This window comes from Saccopteryx bilineata, chromosome 7 (genome assembly GCF_036850765.1).
Source record: "Saccopteryx bilineata isolate mSacBil1 chromosome 7, mSacBil1_pri_phased_curated, whole genome shotgun sequence".
Classification (NCBI taxonomy): domain Eukaryota; kingdom Metazoa; phylum Chordata; class Mammalia; order Chiroptera; family Emballonuridae; genus Saccopteryx; species Saccopteryx bilineata.
This window is the reverse complement of record NC_089496.1, coordinates 79,944,271-79,967,320: the sequence shown is the minus strand read 5'-3', so window position 1 is coordinate 79,967,320 and position 23,050 is coordinate 79,944,271. Positions and strand designations below refer to the sequence as shown.

The window sequence follows — 23,050 nt, the reverse complement described above, 5'->3', positions numbered from 1 at the left end:
GTGATTCCACGTTCAAGCTAGCACACCCTGCACTAAAGCCAGTGACCTTGGGGTTTTGAACCTGGGTCCTCAGTGTCTCCAGCTGGCGCTCTGTCCACTGTGCCACTGCCTGGTCGGCCTTTGAGTATCTTTTATTAGCATTATTAGTTCAGTGCACACAGTGTAAAAGGTTATATTTTTGTCTGTCTGCCTTAAAGGGTTGGGGACGATCTTACCAGGAAGCAAAAATTCAGTATATGTTTTCATAAAAGTTGGTTTTCTTTCTGTTCTTCTGTTGGTGTTTTATAGATCTCCTACACAGATGCCCAGTGGATCAGCCTGCCTTTCAGCCAGGGTGACAAGGCTAAAAGGGCTCTCCTTCCATAGGGGTAGATTCTCTGTGTTTGGGGTTCTGGAGCCTTGAGTAGGGCGTTATTGGCTTGTCTTCAGTCTGTCTCCACTCACTCTTCTGTCTTGTCTTTCAGCCGTTGTTTGAATGTCTATTCTATACTGATCACTCACTGTGCTGAGCACTGTGGGGGATGCAAAGACAGTGATGAATTTTTTGTCCTTTAATAGTTTGCAGTCCAATGGTGAGTAGTTCCACTCCTACTGAACACCTGCACTTTTGTGTTCTGTTGCTTCTTTCAATATATTTTGAAAAGCAACTTAGTATTTTTATTATCATGCAACTCTTATTTTAAAAGTAGGACTTATAAAATCCTTATGATTGAAAGCTATACAAAGCTTTTATTCCTGCCTGACCTGTGGTGGCGCAGTAGATAAAACGTACACCTGGAATGCTGAGGTCAGTGATTGGAAACGCTGGGCTTACCCAGTCAAGGCACATATGTCAAGTAACCAGTGAACAACTGAAGTGACGCAGTTCTGAGTTGATACTTCTTGCTCCCCTCTCATTGTAAAAAAAATTAATAAAATCTTTAAAAAATAAAAATAAAAGCTTTTATTTCCTCCAAAGAACTGTGTGTGTGTGTGTGTGTGTGTGTGTGTGTGTGTGTATATAGTCTATTAAAAGTGTGTAACTATGCCTGACCAGGCGGTGGCGCAGTGGATAGAGCGTTGGACTGGGATGCGAAGGACCCAGATTCGAGACCCCAAGGTCGCCAGCTTGAGCACGGGCTCATCTGGTTTGAGCAAAGCTCACAGCTTGGACCCAGGGTCGCTGGCTCGAGCAAGGGGTCACTCGGTCTGCTGTAGCCCCCCAGTCAAGGCACATAGGAGAAAGCAATCAATGAACAACTAGGGTGTCACAATAAAAAACTGATGACTGATGCTTCTCATCTCTCTCCGTTTCTGTCTGTCTATCCCTCCCTCTGACTCTGTAAAAAAAAATTAAAAATTAAAAAAAAATGTGTAACTAGTTTTGTTTTGTTTTTAAAGTGGGACTTACTTATAAGCTGCTCCCTGAGGGAAATCTGTCACACTATCCCTGACATTTATTGAATAATGGTCTTCCTTTAAAACCTGCTTTCTACTGATTTCCCTAGTTTTGCATATGATGGTGTTACCATTTTCTTAGTATAGCTTGAAAATTGTTGCAATCTTTGAATCTCTCTCTGTTTTCCTCTCTGCCTATCCACAAGACCAAACTTTCTTGAATCTTTCATCCTCAAGTTTCCTGGGGTAAACTTGATCTCCCATCACCATCCTAGTTCAGGCCTTGATCATTTTCTCTGACTTCTCATATCTTCAAGTTCTAGAACTGATTTTTCCAGCCTTCTGTCTTCCTACGATTTAATCCTGATAATCAGATTAATCCTACTAATATACCGCTTTCCCCATGCCACTGTCTTGCTTAAGTGGTTCTGCACTATTTCTAGATCTAGTCCAAACTTCATGACCCAGAATTTAAGAATCTTGGGGGCCGGCCCTAGCCTAACTTTTCACCTACCTTCTTTTTGTTCCATCACACTCACTGATTTACTCTCTCTGGTACATGACCTGTCCATTCGTAATTCTAAAATGCTCTTCCCTCTTTTATATATATGACTAAATCTGTCCTTTTTTGACCTTATACAACTCTATACAGTTTTCTTTCTCTGAACTTAATGATCTAAAGAGCTTTTGAAACTCCCATATACTGCCTCATATATATTATTTTTTCTATTTTAGTAACTTAATATTATATATATATTATATATATATATATGCCAGAGTATATAGGACAAAGAAGAATAACAAAATGAACACATGTGTCCCCACCATCTAGTTTAAGAAATAGAACTTTTCCAGTAACTTTGAAGCCCTCTGTGCTTGCCTTCAACTGCAACCTTTTCTCTCTGCTGGAGAGATAATGTTATCCTATACTTGGATAGTAATTCCCTTGATTTTTCTATATAGCTTTATCAGTCTGAATATATTCTTAAACAGTATGTTGCTTAGTTTTGTCTGCTTTTGACATTTATAATTTTCTTCTCTAAGTTACTCTTTTCATTTAGCATTTTTAAAATTTTTTTTATTTTTAATTTTTTTACAGGGACAGAGAGAAAGTCAGATAGAGGGATAGATAGGGACAGACAGACAGGAACGGAGAGAGATGAGAAGCATCAATCATGTTTTTCATTGCAACACCATAGTTCATTGATTGCTTTCTCATATGTGCCATGACTGCGGGCCTTCAGCAGACTGAGTAACCCCTTGCTCAAGCCAGCGACCTTGGGTCCAAGCTGGTGGGCTTTTTGCTCAAGCCAGATGAGCCCGCGCTCAAGCTGGCAACCCCAGGGTCTCGAACCTGGGTTCTTCCGCATCCCAGTCCGACGTTCTATCCACTGTGCCACCGCCTGGTCAGGCTACATTTAGCATTGTTTTGGAGATTCATTGACATGGATGTATGCATTCACTGCTGATTGGCAGTCTTATGTGAATAAATTCTTTTTCTCTTCTGTTGTTGCTAGAAATTTGGGTTGTTTCATTTTTTGTTTGTTTTTTACCTATCACAAATAACCCATGTTGTTGGTGTACCCCAGTGCTCAATCTCTGGACATCTCTGCCTATACTCACTTATTTAGGGTTCTTACCCAATCACATTGCTCTAAATACTATCTATATGCTTTGTTCACTATATAGCCCTGAGTCACATGGGCTTATTTAAATATATATTAACAAAAATTAGCAATTCATTTTCTCAGTCACTCTAGCCACTTTTCAACTCTCATGTGGCTGGTGGCTACCGCATGGGGCAGTGTACATATAAAATATATCCTTGGCCCTGGCCGGTTGGCTCAGTGATAGAGTGTCGGCCTGGCATGCGGGAGTCCTGGGTTCGATTCCCGGCCAGGGCACACAGGAGAAGCGCCCATCTGCTTCTCCACCCCTCCCCCTCTTCTTCCTCTCTGTCTCTCTCTTCCCCTCCCGCAGCCAAGGCTCCATTGGAGCAAAGTTGGCCTGGGCGCTGAGGATGGCTCTGTGTCCTCTGCCTCAGGTGCTAGAATGGCTCTGGTTGCAGCAGAGCAACGCCCCAAATGGGCAGAGTGCCGGGTGGATCCCGGTCAGGCGCATGTGGGAGTCTGTCTGACTGCCTCCCTGTTTCCAGCTTCGGAAAAATACAAAAAAAAAAAAAAAAAAAAAAAAAAGATGCGTGTCTTTTGAGGCAAGGTTATAAAAGAAATTGTGGCTCTGTCATGTTTTCTTACAGAAAAAAAAAAAAATATATATATATAATATATATATAATATATATATATAATATATATATGTATATCCATCATCACAGAAGTTTTCTGAAATGGGCCTGATCTATGTTATGTATATCTCTAACCAGACCTCTTCCCTGAATTTTAGACTCAGGTCTAAAATTAAACTTTCTTTTTTTCTTTTTTGATGGCAGAGACAGAGAGAGTCAGAGAGAGGAACAGACAGACAGGTAGGAAGAGAGATGAGAAACATCAATTCTTCGTTGCGGCTCCTTAGTTGTTCATTGATTGATTTCTCATATGTGTCTTGACGGGGGTGGGGGGGGACTACAGCAGATGGAGTGACCCCTTGCTCCAGCCAGTGACCTAGTGAGCCTGACTTAAACCTGATGAGCCCGTGCTCAAGTTGGCGACCTCGGGGTCTCGAACCTGAGTCCTCCACATCTCAGTCCAATGCTCTATTTACTGTGCCACCGCCTGGTCAGGGTAGACTTGGGTAATACATTTTCTACTCAACATTTTCCCTTGGATATCCAATGTATGTCCTAAACTTAGTCATGTTCAAAACCTATATTCAACCTGACCAGGCGGTGGTGCAATGGATAGAGCATTGGACTGGGATGTGGAGGTCCCAGGTTCGAGACCCTGAGGTCGCCAGCTTGAGCACGGGCTCATCCGGTTTGAGCAAAGCTCACCAGCTGGGACCCAACCAAGGTCGCTGGCTCGAGCAAGGGGTTACTTGGTCTGCTGTAGCCCCACGGTCAAGGCACATGTGAGAAAGCAATCAGTGAACAACTAAGGTGTCACAACGAAAAACTAATGATTTATGCTTCTCATCTCTCTCCGTTCCTGTCTGTCTGTCCCTATCTACCCCTCTCTCTGACTCTCTGTCTCTGTAAAAAAAAAAATAAGTATATAACTTAGAAAAAACATGTTTTTAAAAAACCCTATATTCAATCTTCTTCCCCAAACTTCCTCTTCCCACAATATTCTTCCCATCTCAGATGACATAGATATTGCTTGTTTAGACTAATGACAGGATGACAAGATTCTGCTTGTTTAGACTAATAACTTGGAGTCATCCTTAACTCCTTTCTTGTTCTCCTATTCCTTATCTAGTCAGCAATGTCCAGGTACAGACCACTTCTTACTGCCACCACCCTGGTTCTAATCACACCAGTCTACTATGATAAACTTAACCATTTCCTTGCTTCTGCATTTGCCTCTCTAGATATAGCCTGTTCTTAGCACCACTGGCAGCATGATCTTTTTGAATTCTAAGTCATAAATCCTTGGTAGGGAATGCTTAAAACCTTGCAGTTGATCCCCATTTTGCTTAGATTTAAAGACAAAGTCTTGATAATGGCCAAGAAGGCTCTATGGCAGTGGTTCTCAGACTTTTTGAAGTTGGGGCACATTTAAAATCCTACAAATAGCCTGACCTGTGGTGGCGCAGTGGATAAAGCGTTGACCTGGAAATGCTGAGGTCGCCGGTTCGAGACCCTGGGCTTGCCTGGTCAAGGCACATATGGGAGTTGATGCTTCCAGCTCCTCCCTACCTTCTCTCTCTGTCTCTCTCTCCCTCTCTGTCTCTGTCTCTCCCTTTCTCTCTCCTCTCTAAAATGAATAAAAAAAAAAAAAAATTAAAAAAAAAATTTAAAATCCTACAAATAATTGTAGGCACACTATATACAAATTTCTGAGAAATATGTTATAATAATTAAATATTAAATAAAAAATATAAAGTCTGAGCCTGCTTTTATGGTAAATAAACAAAATAAATATGACAAAATTAAATTTATTCTGATATTAAAAAAACATTTTTATGTTACATTTTTTTGAGTTATGCTTTTTAGAATTCATAAAAAATGACAAAAACGTTACCTTTATATATATATATATATATAGAGAGAGAGAGAGAGATACAATCTTAGTAAGATTTAGTAAATTGGGCATGTCCCTGCGGAAATGTGTTTTTTCATTCTTGTGTTTATGAAAAACATGAGCGTGATGTGTCCTAGCGATTTCTTCAATGTTTGGGTATATATTTGAAAGGCAAACTCTCATTTCCTTGTCAATACATTGAAGAATTTCTCTTTTTTTACTCTTAATTGTGTTGAGGGTAAAAATTCCTAATTCACATAAATAAGATGTTGAAAATTGTAGTAAAATGTTCAAAGCTTTTTTAGGTATTTCCACATATTCTTCTTTTATAGAAATCCGAAGGGCTTCAAGAGACAATTCCTTATGTTTAATCATCAATCCACAATCAGTGGATATAGCTGCCAGTTCCTCTTCTTCTGTTAATGTTAAACCAAATTCACTGAAGCTTCCATGAATGGGTTTCTAATCCAATCATATTGTTCAGTGTTAAGTGATGGAAAATGCTATAAATTAAATTCTGCCCGTCAGCCTTCAAGTCCTATTTTATTTACACTTAACTTTTGCTCACTTACAGAATCAGATTCTTCAATATCACGCTTCTTTTTGAGAAATCTGTCCATTTTATTTGGGTGTATTTATCTAAAAATAATATAATGATGTTAATAATAAATATAATAATGATGTGTTAACAAAAAGCGGTATTTCCGTAATGAAATGGTGTAATAGAGTAACTATATTTATTTTTATCTCTGGGCACATGCTGTGAACCAGCACAGCTAGTAATTCCAGGTCCCAAGTGGGAACGGTGCAGAATTAATAAAATACAGGGTTGGGAGGGTCCTGTTATTGCTGCTGGCACAACAAAGTGCACCCAGAAACCTCATCTTGCTTTATTTATAGGGCAAAGTAGGCCATTAGCAAATCAGTGAGATCTTTGATCATGTTTTCAAGGCAACCTAAGAATTTTACCAAGGGCAGAAAACCCCCACCATACATATCATCTTAACTTTACACCAAACAAAGGATAGAAGAAACTTGCCTCCAGTCTTTCCGGGGAACATGGGGGGTAGTGTAAACAATCCAGCTGTAGGCCTGACCTGTGGTGGCGCAGTGGATAAAGCGTCGACCTGGAAATGCTGAGGTCGCCGGTTTGAAACCCTGGGCTTGCCTGGTCAAGGCACATATGGGAGTTGATGCTTCCAGCTCCTCCCCCCTGTCTCTCTTTCCTCTCTCTCTCTCTCTCTCTCTCCTCTCTAAAATGAATAAATAAAAATTAAAAAAAACAAACAAACAACAACAATCCAGCTGCACAGTTTAACAGCCTTTTGCGACCTAATCAGGCTAGTGAGGTGGGGGTTGGGCAGACTGTCAGCTTACAGCCAATTCCCCACACCTGTGTCCCCCAAAGATCTAAACTCCAAAAACCCTGTTGGTTTTTTGGTCTCCTACAGGCACATATTTCTCTGGAATACCATAGGGCGCACTAGTGCACCCTGACACACACTTTTTTTTTTTAACTTTTTTTAATTATTTTATTTATTTATTCATTTTAGAGAGGAGAGGGAGAGACAGAGAGAGAGGAGAGACAGAGAGAGAGGGAAGGGAGGGGGAGGAGCAGGAAGCATCAACTCCCATATGTGCCTTGACCAGGCAAGCCCAGGGTTTCAAACCGGCGACCTCAGCATTTCCAGGTCGACGCTTTATCCACTGCGCCACCACAGGTCAGGCTGGCACACACTTTTGAGAACCACTGCTCTCTGGGTCTCTTACCACCTCTCTGGCCTTGTTTCCAAAATGACCACTTTCACCCCTACAGTGGTCTTCTTGACAGACCACTCTTGTTCACGTTATTTGCATTGTTTTCCCTTGCTTCTGAAATGGTCTTCTACCAGGGATATCAGTGAGTTTCACAGAGAACAGGACTGGAGCAAATGTCTTTGAAAGAAATATAAAATTTGGATGAACAGAAGGGGAAGGGAGAATAGTTTAGATGGAAGGAGAACAGGCTGGTCACCTGCCGCGGTGGAGCACAGCAGTGCAATCTTGTAGGCACTTCAGAGCTGGCTGGTAACCATCAGGAAGTTGGGCGACTCAGGGCCCCTCAGGGGAGTGAACAAGACAGAGCAATCCTTAAGCACCCAGAAAGCAAACCAAAGTGATGATCCAGTTTGTAGGTTGGTAGCTCAGGAAGAGTTCAATTAAAAGATTAAAACCAGGTTAATCATTCCCGAACTACTTACTGGAATTTCTTAAGTTTCCTCTGCTTAAGGATAGGAAATGGGTCCAGAGCCTAGCATAAGACTGGAGCCTAAGTACTGCACTCAGCTATGATGCTCTTGCTGCTGCTGCTGCTGATGTTGGCCATAAAAAGCTTAGTAGCTACTATTTATTGAATGCCTACTGTGTGTTTTTCATTGTATTAGGAGTTTTCCATATGATGTCTTCATTAATGGCCACAGTAATTCTGTGAGAATGGTATTGTAGTTATTTTCTTTCTTTCAGATAAGGAGATTGAGACTCAAAGAGGTTAACCTGTTCAAAGATACACAGCTAGTAAATGGTTTAACCAGAAATGAATTCAGGTGGGCTCATTCAAGAACCTCAGGAGTTGGCCATTATATTACCTCCCTCCCTAGAGATAGCCTGGCATCTCTAGTAGAGATGAAGAAGTCAGCACAAGGAAATGGTTTTGGAAGGGTATACATGGTAGGCGGTGATGGTGGTATTGAATCTGAAGTGAGTGCTGGATAGCCAAGGGGAGATTTGCAGGCTCACCTGCATTTGAAATGTGGGTGGAATTTGATGAAAAGATCTGAACTGATTTCCTGCATCTGAGAGCTTAGTGTAGAGATGATGGTTGAAGACATGGGTGGATATATGGGCAGTATCTGTGTAGACATGCAGAGGGCCCAAGTTAAACCCTAAGGAATACTGATGTTTAGGGATAAAGGGAACAGTTGGAGAGGTTGGGGGCTAGAGGCAGAAGATGATATCATAAGCAGGACGGTCAGACATGTCTAGCCAAAGAGGTTTTGAGGAAGTGGGGCCTTGGGAAAAGACCAAAGACCATTTTATTGGTAACTTGCAAATAAAAGGGAGGAGTCGCCTGACCAGGCGGTGGCGCAGTGGATACAGCGTCAAACTGGGATGCAGAGGACCCAGTTACGAGACCCTGAGGTCGCCAGCTTGAGTGTGGGCTCATCTGGTTTGAGCAAAGCTCACCAGCTTGAAGCCAAGGTCGCTGGCTTCAGCATGGGGTTCTCGGTCTGCTGAAGGCCCACGGTCAAGGCACATATGAGAAAGCAATCAATGAACAACTAAGGTGTTGCAATAAAAGGGAGGAGTCAAAAACTAAATTGTATGGGGCCCTGAATTCGATACCATGAGGCACTGAATTTGGAGCAGTTAGATAGCAGCTGGGGAAGAGCTGGCGAGCAGGCTTGAGCAAAAGCCTGGTGGGGAAATAGAAAAGCTGATAGTGGTGGCTGAAAAGGAAGAAGCTAGTGAAAGAACAATGCTAAGAGAGGGTCTAGAAAAGGGTTCTGAAGGTACAGGTGAAGAGGGTAGCAATGGAAAAATAAATATTTGTTCAAGATAGGTCTTGACTTAGCCTGACCAGGTGGTGGCGCAGTGGATAGAGCGTCAGACTGGGATGCAGAGGATCCAGGTTTGAGATCCCAAGGTCACCAGCTTGAGCGCGGGCTCATCTGGTTTGAGCAAAAGCTCACCAGCTTGGACCCAAGGTTGCTGGCTCCAGCAAGGGGTTACTCAGTCTGCTGAAGGCCCACGGTCAAGGCACATATGAGAAAGCAATCAATGAACAATTAAGGTGTTGCAATATACAACGAAAAACTAATGATTGATGCTCCTCATCTCTCCGTTTCTGTCTGTCCCTCTCTCTGTCTCTGTAAAAAAAAAAAAAAAAGAAGATAGGTCTTGATTTAGAAGGGCTATTCCTTATAAACAGTCATTTAAAAATTTAAGGCCCTGGCCAGGTAGCTCAGTGGATAGAGTGTTGAACTGGTGTGTCAAAGTCGTGGGTTCGATCCCTGGTCAGGGCATATAGAAGAAGCAATCAGTGAGTGCACAAGTAAATGGAACAACTAAGGGGAACAAGTTGATGCTTCTCTCTCTCTTCCTCCCTCCCTCTGTCTCTTTCTCTCTCAAATTAAGGAAGAATTAAAAAAAATTTTTTTTTCTAAATTTTATTTATTCATTTTTAGAGAGGAGAGACAGAGAGAGAGAAGGGGGGAGGAGCTGGAAGCATTAACTCCCATATGTGCCTTGACCAGGCAAGCCCAGGGTTTCAAACCGGCGACCTCAGCATTTCCAGGTCGATGCTTTATCCACTGCACCACCACAGGTCAGGCGGAAGAATTAAAAATTTAAAAAGGTAAATTAAAGTTCTTATAACCCTGGGCCTCAGTTTCCTCATTTGTTATAAGTTCTGCCATTTTTCTCCATGTAGAGAAGGGTCCAGTAGGGATTATGGGTTCCAGTTCCAATTCAGTTAATATGATAATCCTTTGTCCAGCTTTATAGGCTACTTAATTTTATTTTTTTTTAAGCACAAGAGAGAGACGGAAACAGAGAATGACAGGAACAGATAGGAAGGGAGAGAGATGAGAAGCATCAGTTCTTCATGTGTCACCTTAGTTGTTCATCGATTGCTTTCTCATATGTGCATTGACCAGAGGGCTCCAAGTGACCCCTTGCTCAAGCCAGCAACCTTGGGCTCAAGCCAGCGACCTTTGGCCTCAAGCCAACAACCATTGGGTTATGTCTATGATCATGCACTTAAGCTAGCCACCTGGCACACAAGCTGGTGAGCCCACACTCAAGCCTGTGACCTTAGAGTTTCGAACCTGGGTCCTCAGCATCCCAGGCTGACGCTCTGTCCACTGCACCACCATCTGATAAGCTCAGGCCACTTCATTTTAGAATGTTTAGTTATATTGAGGGCCAGGAGTTCTGAAGGAGTAAGGGTCCCCTGTAATTGTATTCCTGGCACCTAGCACAGTGTCTGGCACATACAGGAGTTTAGTATTTGTTGGATAAATTTGTCCAGAGTATGGAGCCCTGGTCATAAACACAATTCTGTTTTTGCTCACAATTTGCCATTTTTATACTCTAAATGTCAGTGTAGCTAGTAACTAGTACTTATGTGTATGTTTCTTATTATAAAGAAATTGGAGGTTGGAGTATATTTCCAAGATTTCTTGCAGGTCTGAGTTACTCATAGGAACCAAGTTGGTTTGAAAAGGAGTGGGACATAAAGGATAGAAAGTGTAGTGGAAAAGAACTTTTTGTAAAAAGACTCAATTCAACTGGATTCTAGTCTTGGTTTTGCCATTAGCTTGGCTGTGTGGTTGTGGGTGCTGGGCCAGATCATCTTTAACATTTTTAAAAATAGATTTTAAATAGAGAGAGGAAGGGGAATCGATTTGTTCTACTTATTTATGCCTTCATTGGTTGATTCTTGTATGTGCCCTGTCCCACGATCGAACCCACAACCTTGGCATATTGGGACGATGCTCTAACCAACTGAGCTACCCGGCCAGGGCCTTGGGCCAGATCAGCTTTAAAGTTGAATAGAAGTAGCAAGAGTAGACATCCTTGTCTTATTCTTTTTTTTTTTTTTTGTATTTTTCTGAAGCTGGAAACGGGGAGGCAGTCAGACAGACTCCCGCATGCGCCTGACCAGGATCCACCCGGCACGCCCACAAGGGGGCGAATGCTCTGCCCATCTGGGGCGGTGCTCTGTTACGACCAGAGCCACTCTAGCGCCTGGGGCAGGGACCACGGAGCCATGCCCAGCGCCTGGGCCATCTTTTGCTCCAATGGAGCCTCGGCTGCGGGAGGGGAAGAGAGAGACAGAGAGGAAGGAGAGGGGGAGGGGTGGAGAAGCAGATAGGCGCTTCTCCTGTGTGCCCTGGCTGGGAATTGAACCTGGAACTTCCGCACGCCAGGCCGACGCTCTACCACTGAGCCAACCGGCCAGGGCCTTGTCTTATTCTTGATCCAGGGTTAGAAACATGGAATCGTTCACCATTAATATGATGCTAGCTATGACTTTTTCATAGATAGATATCCTTTATCAGGTTGAAGAAATCCCCTTATTCTTAGTTTTTGGTTTTGTTTTGTTTGTTTTTTTTAATTTTATTTATTCATTTTTAGAGGGGAGAGAGAGAGGGAGGGAGAGAAACAGAGAGAGAGAGAAGGGGGGAGGAGCTGGAAGCATCAACTCCCATATGTGCCTTGACCAGGCAAACCCAGGGTTTCGAACCGGTGACCTCAGCATTTCCAGGTCGATGCTTTACCCACTGCGCTACCACAGGTCAGGCCCCCTTATTCTTAGTTTGTTGAGTGTTTTTATCATGAATGTATATGGAGTGATGTATTTTTCTTTTTTTTTTTTTTACAGAGACAGAGAGAGGGATAGACAGACAGAAACAGAGAGATGAGGAGCATCAATCATTAGTTTTTTGTTGCGCATTGCAACACCTTAATTGTTCATTGATTCCTTTCTCATATGTGCCTTGACTGCGGGCCTTCAGCAGACTGAGTAACCCCTTGCTGGAGCCAGCGACCTTGGGTCCAAGCTGGTGAGCTTTTGCTCAAACCAGATGAGCCCGTGCTCAAGCTGACGACCTCAGGGTCTCGACCTCTGGGTCCGCATCCCAGTCCGACGCTCTATCCACTGCGCTACCGCCTGGTCAGGCTGGAGTGATGTATTTTTGAAAGTCTGTCTCGCACTGAAAAATTGCTAGTAAAAATATTTTCTTTTTTTTTTTTTTAAACTATTTTTTATTTTTTTATTTTTGCATTTTTCTGAAGCTGGAAACAGGGAGAGACAGTCAGACAGACTCCCGCATGCGCCCGACCAGGATATACCCGGCACACCCACCATGGGGCGATGCTCTGCCCATCGGGGGGCGATGCTCTGCCCATCCTGGGCGTCGCCATATTGCGACCAGAGCCACTCTAGCGCCTGAGGCAGAGGCCACAGAGCCATCCCCAGCGCCCGGGCCATCTTTGCTCCAATGGAGCCTTGGCTGCGGGAGAGGAAGAGAGAGACAGAGAGGAAGGCGCGGCGGAGGGGTGGAGAAGCAAATGGGCGCTTCTCCTGTGTGCCCTGGCCAAGAATCGAACCCGGGTCCTCCGCACGCTAGGCCGACGCTCTACCGCTGAGCCAACCGACCAGGGCTAAAAATATTTTCTTGAACCATTTGATTGTAAACTGCCAGTTCAATGCTCTGTCACCTCCAGTTTCTTTAGTGTGATTTCCTACAAACAATGATAGTTTCCTATATAACCGTAACACAACTGTCAATATCAGAAAATTAACATTGTGACATTACTACCATATAAATCTCAAATCCCATTCAAATTTTACCAGTTGTCCAGTTATGTCCTTTACCGAAGGATATTTTAATGAAAGGATTCGGTTAAGAATTAGTGTTGTCTTTAGTTGTTGTGTCTCTTTATTCTCCTCATACTAGAATAGTTCCACAGACAAAGCCTTTCATGACCTTGACTCTTGAAATTTATAGACCAGTCACTTTGCAGAATGGCCCTAATTTAGATTTTTCTTACTATTCCACATGATTAAATACCCAGTTTTGGCAGGAATATCACAAGAGATGCTTGCTGTCTTTTTAAAAATCATTTTTTAAGACTTTGTTTATTCATTTTAGAGAGGAGAGAGAGAGAAGGGGGGAGGAGCAGGAAGCATCAACTCCCATATGTGCCTTGACCAGGCAAGCCTGGAGTTTTGAACCGGTAACCTCAATGTTCCTGGTTGATGTTTTATCCACTGCGCCACCACAGGTCAGGCAATGGTTTTCTGTCTTTTTATTGTGCCCTATCATTGGCACTCAATGTTGATTTGTCCTTTATTGGTTATATTTACTTTGATCACTATAAGATAGGTTCTTGTCTACTGTAAAGTGACTCTTTTCTCTTTAAGTATCTTCAGGGGGAATACTTTACAACTAATGTAAATACAGTGTTCCTCATCAAACTTTCAGTTTACTCATATATTTTTTTTCAGTGTGGACTTCTGTCCTGTTTTATTTAAAGGGTTTTAATTCGTGGCTGCCATTTCTCAATCAGATGCTCAAATTGTTCCAGATATGGGCAGTGGGTGCCCTTTTAAGCTGGCTCCTGTATTCATTTGATATCCATCATTCTTTTTGTACTTTTCTTATTTTTTGGCATAACAAGATGTTCCAGATTCATTTTGTACTTCCTCTGCCTCAGTCCTGAAATTAACCATTTCTCCAAGGAGCCCTGGTTCCTTCTAGTGGAGAATAAAATGTAGAAACCAAGTTCTTAGTGCTCGGTGTACTCGTTGCTGTTTAAGAGGAGGAGGAGGAGAAGCGCCGCTCCCCGGCCCTCTTAGTAGACAGAGCTAGAAATACATGCATACAAATAAATAGATGTTCTCTTTTACGTATATAAATATACATGTGTGAATATTATCCACCTTATTAGAAACCATGAATCACACAGATAACCTCCAGTTCTAATCTAAAACTACAAGGTTCATTTTATATATATTTTTTTTTAATATTTTTTTACAGAGGCAGAGATAGACAGGGACAGACAGACAGGAACGGAGAGAGATGAGAAGCATCAGTCATTACTTTTTCGTTGCGCGTTGCGACTTCTTAGTTGTTCATTGATTGCTTTCTCATATGTGCCTTGACCGCAGGCCTTCAGCAGACTGAGTAACCCCTTGCTGGAGCCAGTGACCTTGGGTCCAAGCTGGTGAGCTTTTTGCTCAAGCCAGATGAGACCGCGCTCAAGCTGGCGACCTCGGGGTCTCAAACCTGGGTCCTTCCACATCCCAGTCCGACGCTCTATCCACTGCGCCACCACCTGGTCAGGCTACAAGGTTCATTTTAGCTTTTTTCTTTTTTCATATTTGTAATTTCTAGCCCTGATAACGAAGTCCCTGGTGCTTATTATCCTTAATAAATAAATACACTTATTTAATTCACCCCTTATTTGTACCAATATGTCATCCCTGCTGCCACTCCGTTCCCTTTGAGGTGCTTCATGAGCACTGTCACTCTATGTCAGGCTGCCCCATGAGAAGTTGCTCTTTTTTTGAGCCTCGACACCCCTCTTGGGGTTGTTCCCTCAAAAATCTGCCTCCTAGCATGACCAGGTGGTGACGCAGTGGATAGAGCGTCAGACTGGGATGCGGAAGACCCAGGTTCGAGACCCCGAGGTCGCCAGCTTGAGCGCGGGCTCATCTGGCTTGAGCAAAAAGCTCACCAGCTTGGACCCAAGGTCGCTGGCTCCAGCCCGGAGTTACTTGGTCTGCTGAAGGCCCCCGGTCAAGGCACATATGAGAAAGCAATCAATGAACAACTAAGGTGTCACAACAAAAAATTGATGATTGATGCTTCTCATCTCTCTCCATTCCTGTCTGTCTGTCCCTATCTATCTCTCTCTCTGTCCCTGTAAAAATAAATAAAAAAATTAAAAAATTAAATATTAATGAAAAAATATTAAATAATACCTGGCAAAAATACAATAAAACTGTTATTTAAAAAAAAAAAAATCTGCCTCCTCATCCTGTTCCGGCTTTAGCTACTGTGCTGTGGTGCAGAGGGGCAAGACTGCACTCCTCACCCCACTTGGAAATGGGGATATTTTAAAACTTGCATTAGCCTTTATTTTAAATACCCTGAAGTTTGTAAATAAAGCCAAGTACAAGGCCTAACTTGTACAGAAAGAGATGGAAAAGGAGATGATAGGTAACCATGTACTCACAAACATCACTACCTTGCCTTTTTTAATTCTAATATTTTTTTTATTGGTTGAATGAGAGAGAGAGAGAGAGAGAGAGGGAGACCATGATTTGTTGTTCCACTTATTTATGCATTCATTGGTTGATTTTTTGTGTGTGACAGATACAGAGAGAGAAACAGAGAGAGGGACAGATAGGGACATACAGGCAGGAAGGGAGAGAGATGAGAAGCATCAATCATCAGTTCTTCTTTACAGCTCCTTAGTTAAGTTCATTAATTGCTTTCTCATATGCGCCTTTACTGGGGGGGCTACAGCAGAGTGACCCCTTGCTCGAGCCAGTGACCTTGGGCTTCAAGCCAGCGACCCCACACTCAAGCTGGTAAACCTGAGCTTACGCCACATGAGCCTGTGCTCAGGCCAGTGACCTGGTTTTTTTGGGGGAGATTTTTTTTTGACCTGGGGGTTTTGAACATGAGTCTTCTGCATCCCAGTCCAGGGCTCTATCCACTGCGCCACTGCCTGGTCAGGCAATTGGCTCTTTTTTTTTTTTTTTTTTCAACCATTAGTTTCTTGTTGCGCGTTGCGACTTCTTAGTTGTTCATTGATTGCCCTTTCATATGTGCCTTGACCGTGGGCCTTCAGCAGACCGAGTAACCCCTTGCTGGAGCCAGGGACCTTGGGTTCAAGCCGGTGAGCTTTTTGCTCAAACCAGATGAGCCCGCGCTCAAGCCGGCGACCTTGGGGTCTCGAACCTGGATCCACATCCCAGTCCGACGCTCTATCCACTGTGCCACCACCTGGTCAGGCGCAATTGGCTCTTATATGTGCTCTGACTGGGTTCGATTGAACCTGCTACCTTAGCATCTCAGGATGACGTTATAACCAATTGAGCTACCTGGCTATGGCCCTTGCCTTTTTCCCCAAGATTTTTTGGTTGGTAGCTATGAAGTAGGTGTGTGATGAATAAGAAGTTCTCATCCTAAGTACAGAGTGGATTGTTGGACTTAAAATTAGTTAACTTTTATAAGGGAAGAGCATTTAGGTACATTTTTTTGAAGGACATACATTAAGAATATGTCTTTAGATGGTGGTATTTAGCAAATTTTATTTCCTTATACTTTAAAAAACTTAATCTATAACCAGAATGGATAATTTTTTCAAAATTGTATAAATGCGTATGAAATAAAAATTTAAAAACTAAATTGCTCAGGACTGAGAAGTTTTACTTGATGGTCCTAGAACAGTGGTTGGCAAGCTCATTAGTCAACAGAGCCAGATATCAACAGTACAACGATTTAAATTTCTTTTTTAAAAAAAAAAAATTTTTATTTATTCATTGTAGAAAGGAGAGAGAGAGGAGAGAGAGAGAGAGAGAGAGAGAGAAGGGGGGAGGAGCAGGAAGCATCAACTCCCATATGTGCCTTGACCAGGCAAGCCCAGGGTTTCGAACTGGTGACCTCAGCATTTCCAGGTTGATGCTTTATCCACTGCGCCACCACAGGTCAGGCTGAAATTTCTTTTGAGAGCCAAATTTTTAAAACTTAAACTATATAGGTACGTACATTCCTTACAGAGGTAGCGCCTGCACATGGTATTTTGTGGAAGAGCCACACTCAAAGGGCCAAAGAGCTGCATGTGGCTCGTGAACTGCAGTTTGCTGACCAGGGTTCTAGAATAAAGAAAAAAATAAAAAAGTATGTGCCTGCCTTACCTGTAGTGAGCGGATCAAGCGTTGACCTGGAATACTGAGGTCACCGGTTTGAACCCCCGGGCTTGCTGCTCACGGCACATATGGGAGTTGATGCTTCCTGCTTCTCTTCTCTTTCTCTCTCTCCTCTCTCTAAAAGTAAATAAAGAAGTAAAATCTAAAAAAAGAAAAAAAAAATCCCCTAGAAATGTATTCATCCATGTATGTGATATGCAGGTCCTCTTTAAAAAAAAAAAAAGTATGTGCCCATTTTCTTAGGAAAGTCTTAGATAAATATTTACCATATTTCCTCATGCTTCCATGGGTAAAGCACACCTTAATTTTGGGCCCAGATTTGAAAAAAAAAGTATTACATAAAGTTATTGAACTCAAATTTTATTTATCATCAATTTCATACAACTCCTCATCACCGCCAAAACTCCCCATTCATTAGCTTGTTCTAGTCTGTGCCTGATGATGAATCGCTGTCTTCAACAGTGAGCACAAAAACAAGTGTGAAAAAGCGAAATGTAAGCCAAAAAAATCTACAACCACTGTAGAAGATGCACCCAGTTTTTAAACCCCAAATTTTTTGGGAAATGATGCATCTTATACTGGGGGAATACAGTACTGTTTTCTAACTTTGGCCTTCTAGTAGCATAATCTTGGTTCTAACATTTTCTCTAATGAAGTTTAGGCCTCTGCATTAACTTTTTTTTTTGGTAGGTCAGAGTGGGTATGGGTGTATTTTTTAATTTTTATTTATTTTTTTTATTTTTTGTATTTTTCTGAAGCTGGAAACGGGGAGGCAGTCAGACAGACTCCCGCATGTGCCCGACGGGGATCCACCCGGCACGCCCACCAGGGGGCGATGCTCTGCCCCTCTATGGCGTCGCTCTGTCGCGACCAGAGCCACTCTAGCGCCTGGGGCAGAGGCCAAGGAGCCATCCCCAGCGCCCGGGCCATCTTTTGCTCCAATGGAGCCTCGACTGCGGGAGGGGAAGAGAGAGACAGAGAGGAAGGAAAGGGGGAGGGGTGGAGAAGCAGAAAGGCGCTTCTCCTGTGTGCCCTGGCCGGGAATCGAACCCGGGACTTCCACACGCCAGGCCGATGCTCTACCACTGAGCCAACCGGCCAGGGCTGTATTTTTAATTTTTAAAAACCTTTTTTAGCGAGAGACAAGAAGAGAAAGACAGGAGGGGAGAGGGGTGAGAAGCATCAACTCCTAGTTGCGTCACTTTAGTTGTTCATTAATTGCTTCTTATATATGCCTTGAATGGAGTGGGGGGCCTCCAGCTGAGCCAGTGACCCCCTAGCTCAAGGCAGTGACCTTGGGCTCAAGCCAGTGATCATGGGATCATGTCAATGATACCACGCTTTAACTGGCAACCCCGCGTTCAAGCTGGATGAGCCTGCGGCCAAACGTTGACCTGAAGGTTTCGAACCTGGGACGTCAGGTTGATTGATGCTCTATCCACTGTGCCACCACCAGTCAGGCAATTTTTAAAAACTTTATTTTGACTAATTTTGGACTTACAGAAAAGTAACAAAAATAATTAACTTCCTCTATACATAAGCATAATTATCAAGAAAAAGAGATTAATATCTTTACCTTTGTAGTTGATAATATCTTGGGGAGATACTTGGGAACTATGCTAATTTTTTTGTATCTCAAACATTTAGCACCCCCTGGTAGATCTTGTCTACAATATTTATTAAAGGAACTTGGGTTACGGCCCTGGCCAGTTGGCTCAGTGGTAGAGCGTCGGCCTGGCATGCGGAAGTCCCGGGTTCGATTCCCGGCCAGGGCACACAGGAGAAGCGCCCATCTGCTTCTCCACCCCTCCCCCTCTCCTTCCTCTCTGTCTCTCTCTTCCCCTTCCACAGCCGAAGCTCCATTGGAGCAAAGATGGCCCGGGCGCTGGGGATGGCTCCTTGGCCTCTGCCCCAGGCGCTAGAGTGGCTCTGGTCGCAACAGAGCGACCCCCCCCAGGGGCAGAGCATCGCCCCCTGCTGGGCGTGCCGGGTGGATCCCAGTCGGGCGCATGCAGGAGTCTGTCTGACTGTCTCTTCCCGTTTTCAGCTTCAGAAAAATACAAAAAAAAAAAAAAAAAGGAACTTGGGTTGGATGAGAATGGCGATAATTACTGCTCTTTGGCTTGCATTGCTATAGGGGTTCTGGAGCCTCAGTAGCTAGTCTCTGCCATTTACTTCTGTGTGACCTGGTACTCCTTACTTCTCTCTTCGAGCCTCTTTCCTCAACAGCAGAATGGGGGCAAAAATAGTATCTACCTCAGAGGTTCGTAGTGAGAAGTAAATGAGGAAATTCATGTAATGTATATGTCTCCATCTTATAGATAAGTATTCAATAAATGTGAACTAATAACAGCAACGATGCTCCCATTACTATGAAGAGGAGAAGAACGTGTTGTGTACAGTACTGAGTTCTAGGCACTAGAACACATATAATTTCAGAATTGTAGGCAGCCTGCTAATTGGGGCTTGAGGGGTGAGTTTTCTTTTTCTTTCTTTTTAAAATATTATTTATTTATTTATTACAGAGCCAGTGAGTCAGAGAGAGGGATAGACGGGGACAGATAGACAGAAACGGAGAGAGATGAGAAGCATCAATCATTGGCCCTGGCCGGTTGGCTCAGCGGTACAGCGTCGGCTTGGCGTGCAGGAGTCCTGGATTCGATTCCCCTGGATTCGATTCCCGACCAGGGCACACAGGAGAGGCACCCATCTGCTTCTCCACCCCTCCCCCCTCCTTCCTCTCTGTCTCTCTCTTCCCCTCCTGCAGCCAAGGCTCCATTGGAGCAAAAGATGGCCTGGGCGCTGGGGATGGCTTCTGTGGCCTCTGCCTCAGGCGCTAGAATGGCTCTGGATGCAACAGAACGACGCCCCAGATGGGCAGAACATTGCCCCCTGGTGGGCATGCCAGGTGGATCCCGGTCGGGCGCATGCGGGAGTCTGTCTGACTGCCTCCCCATTTCCAGCTTCGGAAAAATGAAAAAAAAAAAAAAAAAGAAGAAGAAGAAGAAGCATCAATCATTAGTTTTTCATTGCGTGTTGCAACACCTTAGTTGTTCATTGATTGCTTTCTCATATGTGCCTTGACCGGGGGTCTTCAGCAGACTGAGTAACCCCTTGCTGGAGCCAGTGACCTTGGGTTCAAGCTGGTTAGCTTTTGCTCAAACCAGATGAGCCCATGATCAAGCTGGCGACCTCAGGGTCTCGAACCTGGGTCCTCTGCATCCCAGTCCGACGCTCTATCTACTGTGCCATGCCTGGTCAGGCCCTTTTTCCTTTTTTAAAAATGTGGAACACTTCATTACTTTGTGTGTTATCCTTGCACAGGGACCATGGTAGTCTTTTTTGTGTTGTTCCAATTTTAGTGTATGTGCTGCCAAAGGAAGCAAGACGGGTGAGTTTTCTTAAAGTCTGTATCTAAAGAAAGAAACAGAGTAGCATCTGTGGTTAAAAAAAATTTTTAAAAGTCAGAATCTAGGGGCTGTTAATTTCTAAACTACCTTAAGTTCCTATCCTAAGTGTAGAAAGAAATGAAATGAAGTGTAAAATTGACAGCAACATTGAACCAAAGCACATTGGGTCAGCACTTGAGTAAGGAAGCAGGTTCTGGAATTAGGATACACATTTCTTCCAAGGTCAGCTTCAGGCTTTCACCTCACATCACAAACCGTAAAAAATATTGTTTTGGAAATTGCCTGAGTTGTGAGGCAACAAACTAGTTTCTTCTTCTTTTCCTTTTCCTTTCAGATTTTTTATTTTTATTATTATTATTTTTTTTTTTTTCTGAAGCTGGAAACGGGGAGAGACAGTCAGACAGACTCCTGCATGCACCCGACCGGGATCCACCCGGCTCGCCCACCAGGGGTAATGCTCTGCCCACCAAGGGGGCAATGCTCTGCCCCTCCGGGGCGCCGCTCTGCCACGACTAGAGCTACTCTAGCGCCTGGGGTGGAGGCCAAGGAGCCATCCCCAGCGCCCGGGCCATCTTTGCTCCAATGGAGCCTTGGCTGCGGGAGGGGAAGAGAGAGACAGAGAGGAAGGAGGGGGGGTGGAGAAGCAAATGGGCGCTTCTCCTGTGTGCCCTGGCCGGGAATCGAACCCGGGTGCCCCGCACGCCAGGCCGACGCTCTACCACTGAGCCAACCGGCCAGGGCCTCCTTTCAGATTTTTTAAAATTGATCTTAGAGAGAGAGGAGAGAGAAAGAAGAGTCAGAAACATCAACTCCTAGTACTTGCTTTTCATATGTGCCTTGACAGGGCAAGCCCAGGGTTTTAAACTGGTGACCTTAGCATCCCAGGTCAACGCCTTATCCACTACACCACCACAGTTGAAGCCCAACAGACTGCTTTCTTAGGGGACCAGGTTGTCAGCAAATATAGTGAATGGAAAAGTCCAGATTATTTTCCTTATTAATTAGGCATTATATTATAATGTAGCTGAACCAAGTTAATAACAAAATAATAGTAATAATAAACGTTCACTTTGGGCTTATAAACTTAGTAAGCAGGTCATGGTGCATTCAAGTCCATTAAATTTTATGTTTTCAAAGATTCTTTTTGTACTATTCTGAAAAGTACAAAGAATAAAGATCACCTAATCCATACGTAACCACACTCAACTTCTGTGAGTATCCATTAGTTGTCTCTGTACATAAAATAATTATTTTAACTTGGTGGGATGGTTAAGAGCATGATGCTTTGGTGTCTAAAGTCTTGGATTTGAATCTAGTTCTCTTATTTAATGCCTGTGTGGCCTGCCTGACCAGGCGGTGGCACAGTGGATAGAGCGTCAGACTGGGATGCGGAGGATCCAGGTTCGAGACCCCGAGGTCGCCAGCTTGAGCATGGGCTTATCTGGTTTGAGCAAAGCTCACCAGCTTGGACCCAAGGTCACTGGCTCGAGCAAGGGGTTACTCAGTCTGCTGAAGGCCCACGGTCAAGGCACATATGAGAAAGCAATCAATGAACAACTAAAGTGTTGCAACGAAAAACTGATGATTGATGCTTCTCATCTCTCTCCATTCCTGTTTCTCTATCCCTCTGTCTGACTCTGTCTCTGTGGAAAAAAAAAAAAAAAAAAAAAAAAAAAAAAAAAAAAAAATAATGCCTGTATGACCCTAACCAAATAACTTTTATGAGGTTTAATTTTCCCAGGCAGGGAAAATGGTGACTATAGGATCTTTCTAAGGGGTGCATTGAAGGTATATTCCTATTAAAGCAGGGGTCGGGAACCTTTTTGGCTGAGAGCCATGAACGCCACATATTTTAAAATGTAATTCCATGAGAGCCATACAACGACCTGTGTACGTTTTACATTATCCAATAAAAATTTGGTGTCGTCCCGGAGGACAGCGGTGATTGGCTCCAGCCACCCGCAACCATGAACATGAGTGGTAGGAAATGAAGGGATTGTAATACTTGAGAATGTTTTATATTTTTAACATTTTTTTTATTAAAGATTTGTCTGTGAGCCAGATGCAGCCATCAAAAGAGCCACATCTGGCTCGCGAGCCATAGGTTCCCGACCTCTGCCATAAGGAGTTCGTGCAGTGCAGGATAGTGAGTGAACGTTGTGGAAGGCTCTGTTCCAGTGCCCAGGCTGTGCCCTTTCTAAGGCAGATCCCTTTACTACAGCGCTCAGTTGCTTACTCAGGGATTGCAAAGCTACTCCTCTCTTTTTCTCCTATGAACAGTTTTACCCCTTTTTTTCATTTAAGCCCTTTTTGGATGGATGGATGGATGGACATTTTTTTTTCTTTTTTTTTTTAAATTTTATTTTTTTAATGGGGTGACATCAATAAATCAGGGTACATATATTCAAAGAAAACATGTTAAGGTTATCTTGTCATTCAATTATGTTGCATACCCATCACCCAAAGTCAGATTGTCCTCTGTCACGTTCTATCTAGTTTTCTTTGTGCCTCTCCTCCTCCCCCTTTCCCTCTTCCTCTCCCCCCACCCCCCTTAACCACCACACTCTTATCAATGTCTCTTAGTCTCGCTTTTATATCCCACCTACGTATGGAATAATGCAGTTCCTGGTTTTTTCT

General features: G+C 43.5%; 1 protein-coding gene and 2 non-coding genes across 5 annotated transcripts in view; 2 read left to right on the top strand and 1 right to left on the bottom strand.

Moving 5' to 3' along the window:
* The window catches only part of IDE (insulin degrading enzyme), a 116,063-nt gene that overhangs the window by 6,248 nt on the left and 86,765 nt on the right, over positions 1-23,050 (top strand). The gene's annotated exons all lie outside the window — the stretch shown is intronic.
* On the top strand, positions 18,703-18,778 carry TRNAA-GGC (transfer RNA alanine (anticodon GGC)). The gene has a single exon. It is a non-coding gene; the product is annotated as a tRNA-Ala (tRNA).
* LOC136311343 (U6 spliceosomal RNA) lies at positions 20,283-20,389 on the bottom strand. The gene has a single exon (XR_010726744.1). It is a non-coding gene; the product is annotated as a U6 spliceosomal RNA (small nuclear RNA).